Here is a 9612-nt window from a genome sequence, read left to right on the forward strand (position 1 = left end):
AAGTGTTAATGCTTTGGTCCGGTACTCTATTAAAAGGAGGCCTTAATATCCCTTAGTTTCCAATAGGACCCCGCTGCCACGGGAGGGTAGGACAAAAGATGTCATGCAAGTTCTTCCATAAGCACATATGACTATATTCGGAATACATGCCTACATTACATTGATGAACTGGAGCTAGTTCTGTGTCACCCTATGTTATAACTATTACATGAGGAATCACATCCGACATAATTATGCATCACTAATCCAATGCCTACGAGCTTTTCACATATTGCTCTTTGCTTAGTTACTTTGCCGTTGCCACTATTACAATTACTACAAAACTACTGCTGTTACTTTTGCCACTGTTACCGTTACTTCCATACTACTTTGCTACTAAGTACTTTGGTGCAGATATTAAGTTATCTAGGTGTGGTTGAATTGACAACTCAACTGGTAATACTTGAGAATATTCTTTGGCTCCCCTTGTGTCGAATCAATAAATTTGGGTTGAATACTCTACCCTCGAAAACTGTTGCGATCCCCTATACTTGTGGGTTATCAAGGTACTTGATAGTTTGTGATGATGTCTCCCCGACAACGGCGCAAGAAATTCTTCCTGCTACTTGTGAACTGCGTTGGGATTTCCCCAAAGAGGAGAGGATGATGCAGTACAATAGAGATAAGTATTTCCCTCAGTTAAGAACCAAGGTTATCAATCCAGTAGGAGAACCAATCAACAACTCGTTAGTAGCACATGCACACAAACAACAAATCCTTGCAACCCAACGCGAACAAGGAGTTGTCAATCCCTTGACGGTCACAAGCAAGATTAAATAATATAGTTTTTGATAGATTGACTGGACAAAAATACAAAATAAAATAAAAATGCAGCAAGGTATTTTTGGTTTCAATATATGATAGAAGATAGACCCGGGGCCCATAGTTTTCACTAGAGGGTTCTCTCTTGAAAATAGCATGAAGCGGGTAAACAAATTACTGTTGGCCAATTGATAGAAAAGCAAATAATTATGACGATATCCAAGGCAATGATCATATATAGGCATCACGCCTGAGACAAGTAGACCGAAATGATTCTGCATCTACTACTATTACTCCACACATCGACCACTATCCAACATGCATCTAGTGTATTAAGTTCATAAAGAACGGAGTGACTCCTTAAGCAAGATGACATGATGTAGACAAGATAAACTCACGTATGAACAAACCCCATCTTTTTACGCTTAATAGCAACGATACATATGTGTCATGTCCCATTCTGTCACTGGTATTGAGCACCACAAGATCGAACCCATTACAAAGCACCTCTCCCATTGCAAGGAAAATCAATCTAATTGGCCAAACAAAATCAATAAATCGCAGAGAAATATGAAGCTATATTAATCACGCATTAAAGAGTTTAGGGAAAACTCAAATAATATTCATGGATAGATCCGATCATAAACTCACAATTCATGGGATCCCGACAAACACACTGTAAAAAGTCATTACATCGAATAGATCTCCAAGAATATCAAGGAGAACATTGTATTGAAGATCAAATAGAGAGAAGAAGCCATCTAGCTACTTACTATGGACCCATAGGTCCATGGTAAACTACCCACGCATCATCGGAAGGGCAACAAGGATGATGTAGAGCCCCTCGGTGATTGATTCCCCCTTAGGAAGATTGCCATAAATGGCCTCTAGATGGGATCTCGTGGTTCTGGAAGTTGCAGCGGTGGAAAAAGTATTTTGTGGACTCCCTTGTTGGTTTCATGATTTAGAGAATTTATAGAGGCGGAGTTAGGTCAAATGGAGCCACGTGGGTCCCACAAGCCACCAGGGCGCACCCCACCCCCCTGGGCGCGCCCTGGTGCCTCGTGGGCCACTGCTCCATATCTTCTCGTCCCCTCCCGAAGCTTCCAGGGTGTCTTATTGCCAGAATAGATTTTCCAAAAAGTTTAGTGGCATTTGGACTTTGTTTGGTACTAATATTCTACAAATCCAAAAACAAGTAAAAACAGCAACTGGCGTTGGGCACTAAGTTAATAGATTAGTCCCAAAAAATGATATATAATTGCTTGAAAGTGTATATAAAACATCCAAGATTGATAATATAATAGCATGGAACAATAAAAAATTATAGATACGTTGGAGACGCATCAAGCATCCGAAGCTTAATTCCTGCTCGTCCTCGAGTAGGTAAATGATAAAAATAGAAATTTTGATGTGGAATTCTACCTAACATATTCGTCATATATTCTTTTCTTTTGTAGGATGGAAATTTGGACTTGGATGATTCAAAGCAATAATCTAGAATTTGACATGAAGACATCAATACTCAGGCATACTAACAAGCAACCATGTCTTTCAAAATATCAACGCTAAAGAAAGTTATCCCTGGTCCATTATGCTCAAACATTGATCCATTCATGAAACACACTCAACATTAGGTACATCCAATGCAAAATTTTGACAATAGTGCTCTCTAGTTGGTGCTTTATAAGAGAAGATGGAGACTCAAAATAAAATTGCATACAATTAAATAGATAGGCCCTTCGTAGAGGGAAGCAGAGATTGGAGAGGTGCTAGAGCTCAAGGTCCTCGAAGCAAAGTACTACTCCCTCCGTCCCAAAATAAGTGTCTCAAGCTTAGTACAACTTTGTACTAGAGTTGGTACAAAGTTGAGACGCATACTTTGGGACGGAGGGAGTACTACGCGTGTTCTAGGGGGGATAGATTGGAAGGAAAAGACCATTGCTCATCCCCGACCGCCACTCATAAGGAAGACAATCAATAATAAATCATGCTCCAACTTCATAGCGTGACGAGAGACCATACGTGCATGCTTCGAGAATCACAAACCTTAACACTAATATTCTTACTAAACCACAATTACTCACTAGCACAACCCACATATTACCACCTTTATATCGCAAAACTATTTGCAAAGAATCAAACTTATCATATTCAGTGATATAACATGAAAGATTTTATTATATCCCTCTTGAATACTGATGACCCACAAGTATAGGGGATCAATCATAGTCCTTTCAAGAAGTAAGAGTGTCGAACCCAATGAGGAGCAGAAGAAATGACAAGCGGTTTTTAGCAAGGTAATTTCTCCAAGCACTGAAATTGTCGGTAACGGGTAGTTTGATAGCAAGATAATTTGTAACAAGCAAGTAAGGGTAACAGTAAATAAAGTGAAGCAAGGTAGCCCAATCCTTTTGTGGCAAAGGACAGGCCAAAACGGTCTCTTATAATGAGCAAAGTGTTCTTGAGGGCACACGGGAATTTCTTCTAGCCACTTTCGTCATATTGGTTTGATTCATGTTCGCTACTTTGATAATTTGATATGTGGGTGGACCGGTCCTTGGGTGCTGTTCTTATGTGAACAAACCTCCCACTTATGATTAACCCCCTCGCAAGCATCCACAACTATGAGAAAAGTATTAAGATAAATTCTAACCATAGCATTAAACATATGGATCCAAATCAGTCCCTTACGAAGTAGCGCGTAAGCTAGGGTTTAAGCTTCTGTCACTCTAGCAACCCATCATATAATAACTACTCCACAATGCATTCCCTTAGGCCCAAAGATGGTGAAGTGTCATGTAGTCGATGCTCACATGACACCACTAAGGAAATCTCAACATACATATCATCAAAATATCGAACACATATCAAATTCATATGATTAGTTGCAACATGACTTCTCCTGTGGCCTTAAGAACAAAAGTAGATACTCACAAATGATATTCATGCTCAAGATTAGAGGGGTATTAAATAGCATAATTGATCTGAACATATAATCTTCCACCAAATAAGCCATATAGTAATCAACTACAAGATGTAATCAACACTACTAGTCACCCACAGGTACCAACCTGAGGTTCCGGTACAAAGATTGAACACAAGAGATGAACTAGGGTTTGAGGGGAGACGGTGCTATTAAAGATTGGCCTAACAAAGATGAGAGGGTTGTTGTTGATGATGATGGCTTTGATTTCCCCCTTCGGAAGGGAAGTTCCCCCAACAGAATCGCTCCGCCGAAGGGCAAAGCTGCTCCTGCCCAAGTTCCGCCTCGAGACGGCGGCGCTCCATCCCGAAAGTACTCTCCTTATTTTTTCTAGGTCAAAAGACCTTATGTACCAGAAGATGGGCACCGGAGGTAGGCTGGGCTGCCCACAACCCACCAGGGCACGCCTGGTGGGCCTAGCACGCCCTGGTGTCTTGTGGGCACCAGGTGGCCCCCTCCGATAGTTATTTGCTCTAATATTTTTTATATATTACAAAGTGATTCTCCGTAAAATTTCAGCTCATTTGGAGATGTGCAGAATAAGTATCTCTGACATAGCTTTTTCAGGTCCAGAAGCCCAGCTGCCAGTATTCACCCTCTTTGTAAACCTTGCATATTATGAGAGAAAAGGCAATAGAATTACTCCATAAAGCATTATTACGCATAGAAACATTATAAATAACAGTAGGAAATCATGATGCAAAATGGACGTATCAACTCCCCCAAGCTTAGACCTCGCTTGTCCTCAAGCGAAAGCCGATATCGAAAATCATGTCCACCTGTTTAGAGAGAGAGAGGTGTCGATAAAAACAAAATACGGACATAGTAGCATCATGCTTATTATTATAACAACAACAAACTTTATCATAAGGCTCTATCATAAAGCTTCTCATGAACAAGTAATAATTCATCACAACATCAAAGTAAAAGGAATAAACTTTATTGGAAACCATGTTCTCAGTCAACTTTGCAACTACAATTCATCATATTGTCATGAAGGGTCATGTATCGGAGCCTTTTGGCAAGTCCACATACTCAACCATCATTTAATCCTCTATGATTGCTAATGCTCACAACATACATATGAGCAAAAAGTTTCAACCGGACACATAGGAAGAGACGGGCTTATAGTTTCGCCTCCCAACTTATTCACCTCAAGGGTGATGTCAACAATAATAACTCATTCTCACTCATATCCAACTATGTATATGTGCCTATATCTATCCTCACCACATGATGCTTGCCAAAGAGAAAAATAAAAAATAAAAAGAAGAGGGAATAACACTTTGACTCTTGCATACAAGTGAATACATAAAAGTAAAAGATAGGCCCTTCACAGAGGGAAGCAGAGGTTGTCATGTGCCTTTTGGTTTGTATGGACAATCTCTTAATGCAAAAGAACGTCACGTTATATTGCCCCTTATGATAGAAACTTTATTATGCAGTCCGTCACTTTTATTACTTTGCCATCACAAGTTCATACAACGCTTAATTTCTCTTACAATAAATGATCAAACACATTTAGAAGCAATTTTTATTGCCTTATTGCACCAATGAAAACTTACTGAAGGGTCTTACTCCAATCATATGTAGGTATGGTGGACTCTCAAAGCATGAGTTTGGGTTTAAGGTGTTTGGATGCACAAGTAGTATCTCTACTTACTGCGGATTTTTTGGCTAGCAAAGATATTGGGCAAGCACCATATGTTGTACAATCTATAACAATATAACTTTTATGTGCATATGAACAAACATAAATCATTACGTTGTCTTCCTTGTCCAACGTCAATAGTTTTGGCATATAATATTTAATGGGGGCTCACAATCATAAAAGATGTCCCAGATAGTGTATTTGCATCTGAATCTTCTCTTCCCTTATTAATTCTTTCATGAGTTTCATCATTGACCAATGCTATGTTTGCCAACTTTCAATAAATTTTACCACTTATACTTTTCCTTAAGTGATGTCATTACTTACCATAAGATTAGCATATGATATTTTTCATTATTTCTTTTTATTTTGGTTGCATCATAAAAGTAAAGAAGCAAAAACTCAAACTAAACTTTATTATATAACTCTCACTCGATTACATAGATAGATAGATCACGAAACTAGCACTCGAGAATAAATCACACTAAACTTTTATTCAACTAAATCACGAAATAGCTAAGGATCAAACTAAAATAGGTAAATGTAATAAGAGTGATGGTGATACCATACTGGGGCATCTCCCCCAAGCTTGACACAAGCCAAGGGGAGTGCCTGTACCTGTGTACTCAAGTATCCTTCAGTGGGGAAGATGATGAAGGTGGTGGTGATGAGGTAGTAGGTTTCTCCAGCTTGTGTTGGAGGCTAAAATTTTCCTCCCTAAGGTCCTCATTCTCTAGCTCAAGCTTTAATATATTCTTGCATAATGTTGCCTTGCTTTCCTTCAAAAAACAAGAAGGGGTGGATTGGGTCTTAATTTTATTTGCTTTGTTGGGGAGTCTTGACTTCTTGAACTCCACGTGCATATCTCCAGGTTGAGGTAGTGGGGCTTCATCTTCATCTGAGGATGCATCCTCCGTCTCCTCCAGATCAGTATCCCCCTCCTTCTCCGTGAACCAAAAATAGTGGAAGGTCTTGTTAAAGATATTTTGATCTAGAGTACGACGGGTAACATAACCTTCTCCATCTGAATCTTTAGACGACATATTTTCATATATGTCAGGAAAACAATACGAAACAAGAACAGAGGATTTTGTGCGATGCGGTGGTCAAATCGTTGGGGGTATATATAAAGAATTTTTATCTTGGGAAACAAGCATATGGAAGGAAACAAGAGTCGGGAAGGTGCCCGAGGGGCCCATAACCCACCAGGGCGCGCCAGGGAGGGTAGGCACGCCTTGGTGTATTGTGGTCACCTCGGTTGCCTCCCTGGTTGTTTCTCATTTTCCTATTTTTCCTAATATTCCAAAACTGACAGAAAGTATTTTTGCATATTTTCCGGAGTCCATTTACTTACCGTATCACGTACCTCCTCTTTTTCAGGATTCTGGGGTGTTCTAGAAGGTTCTTTTATGTGTTCCTTCGGTGTCATGGTTTGGATAATATTGCTTTCGACATTAATAGGCATACTTGAGATATAGTGTTTAATTCTTTGTCCATTAACCACCTTCGGGTTAGTACCTTCGCCATTATTAATCTTGATAGCTCCAGAGCGATAAACCTCTTCGATAATATATGGTCCTTCCCATTTGAAAAGAACTTTTCCTACAAAAAATCTAAAACAAGAGTTGTACAAAATAACATATTCTCTAACTTTGAATTCCCGCTCTTGGATTCTTTTATCATGCCATATTTTATCTTTTTCTTTGAATAGTTTGGCATTTTCATAAGCTTGGGTTCTCCATTCATCTAGTGGCTAATATCAAATAACCTCCAGCAAGTTTGTAGTCACAGTTGAGTTCTTTAATTGCCCAATATGCTTTATGTTCTAATTCAAGAGGCAAATGACAAGCTTTTCCATATACCATTTTATATGGAGACATACCAATAGGATTTTTAGAAGCTGTTCTGTAGGCCCAAAGTGCATCATCCAATTTCTTAGACCAATTCTTTCGGGACCTATTGACACTTTTTTTGTGATATTAGTTTTATTTCTCTATTGCTAAGTTCCACTTTACCACTAGATTGAGGATGATAGGGTGATGCAATTCTATGGTTAACATGATATTTAGCAATAATTTTACGGAAAGCACCATGAATTAAGTGTGAACCACCATCAGTCATTAAGTATCTATGGACTCCAAACCTTGGGAAAATAATTTCTTTAAGCATTTTAATGGAGGTGTTATGATTGGCACTACTAGTTGGAATAGCTTCTACCCACTTAGTAACACAATCAACAACAACCAAAATATGTGTATACCCATTAGAGGAAGGAAAAGGTCCCATATAATCAAAAACCCAAACATCAAATGGTTCAACTACAAGTGAATAATTCATAGGCATTTCCTGACGCTTACCCATATTACCAATTCTTTGACATTCATCACAAGACAAGAAATTCTTACGGGCATCTTTGAAAAGAGTAGGCCAATAAAAACCAGATTGCAATATCTTGTGAGCAGTTCTATCTCCCGCATGATGCTCTCCATAGGCTTTGGAGTGACATTTTCGTAGGATTTGTTCCTGTTCATGCTCAGGTACACAACTTCTAATAATACCATCTACTCCCTCTTTATAAAGATGCGGGTCATCCCAAAAGCAATGTCTTAAATCATAGAGGAATTGTTTCTTTTGTTGGTATGTGAAACTAGGTGGTATATATTTAGCAACAATGTAATTAGCATAGTCAGCATACCAAGGAGTAGGGCTAGAAAAAAAGCTTGAAGCTCGTGAGCTAAATGAGTAGCTCGTGACTCGGCTCGAATCGACTCGAACTCGAAGAATAACGAGTTGAGCCAAGCTTTAGTTTAAGATTGTTTATAGACCAAGTTAAATGAGCCAATCTCACAAGTACTCGTGTAACTCGTTAGGCTCGGTACAAAAGATCAGCCACTACCAATACAAAAAAAGATCAGCCACTCAGCACGCTATGTCCTAGGCACACAACACAAGGCCTAGCCGTTGAAGGCCCAACTTCCTAGGAGACTCATGCATTACAAGGAAATTCCTATTGTTAGTGATATATGTGTATAATATATACATAATCATTTTTATAATATTTGAGGGTTTTATGTTCATATCTTTAACGAGCTTAACAAGCTAAACGAGCCAGCTCGCGAGTTATACGAGTCGAGCCAATCTTGGATTTGAGCTCGTTATAATAACGAGTCGAGTCGAGCTAACTCGTTAACAAAACGAGCCCTAGCGAGTCGAGCCGAGCCGGCTCGACTCGGCTCGAATTCCAGCCCTACCAAGGAGTGTTAAGAGAAGCATTTATTACAGCTAGTTGTTCATCAGGAAAGCTATTATCAATAGGTAGTGGGTCATCAAGGATATTTTCTAACCTTGACAAGTTATTAGCTAACCGGTTCTCAACTCCTTTCCTACCAGTGATATGTAAATAAAATTCTTGTAGCAAGAGAACCTACCTAATAAGTCTAGGTTTAGCATCTTACTTTTCCATAAGATATTTTATAGCAGCATGATCAGTGTGAACAATTACTTTGAAATCAACAATATAAGATCTAAATTTATCACAAGCAAACACTACTGCTAAAAATTCTTTCTCAGTAGTAGCATAATTTCTTTGGGCACTGTCTAGAGTTTTGCTAGTTTAGTGGATAACATTTAATTTCTTATCAACTCTTTGTCCTTGAATAGCACCAATAGCATAATCAATAGCATCACACATAATTTCAAAAGGCAAGTTCCAATCAGGTGGTTGATGTCTACTACGCAACCTTCTCCTTGTAGACGTTGTTGGGCCTCCAAGTGCTGATGTTTGTAGGACAATAGCAAATTTCCCTCAAGTGGATGACCTAAGGTTTATCAATTCATGGGAGGCGTAGGATGAAGATGGTCTCTCTCAAACAACCCTGCAACCAAATAACAAAGAGTCTCTTGTGTCCCCAACACACCCAATACAATGGTAAATTGTATAGGTGCACTAGTTCGGTGAAGAGATGGTGATACAAGTGCAATATGGATGATAGATATAGGTTTTTGTAATCTTAAAATATAAAAACAGCAAGGTAACTAATGATAAAAGTGAGCGTAAACGGTATTGCAATGCTAGGAAACAGGGCATAGGGTTCATACTTTCACTAGTGGAAGTTCTCTCAACAGTAATGACATACTTGGATCATATAACTATCCTTCAACGTGCAACAAAGAG

Source organism: Triticum aestivum, chromosome 2B (assembly GCF_018294505.1).
Source record: "Triticum aestivum cultivar Chinese Spring chromosome 2B, IWGSC CS RefSeq v2.1, whole genome shotgun sequence".
Taxonomy (NCBI): Eukaryota; Viridiplantae; Streptophyta; class Magnoliopsida; order Poales; family Poaceae; genus Triticum; species Triticum aestivum.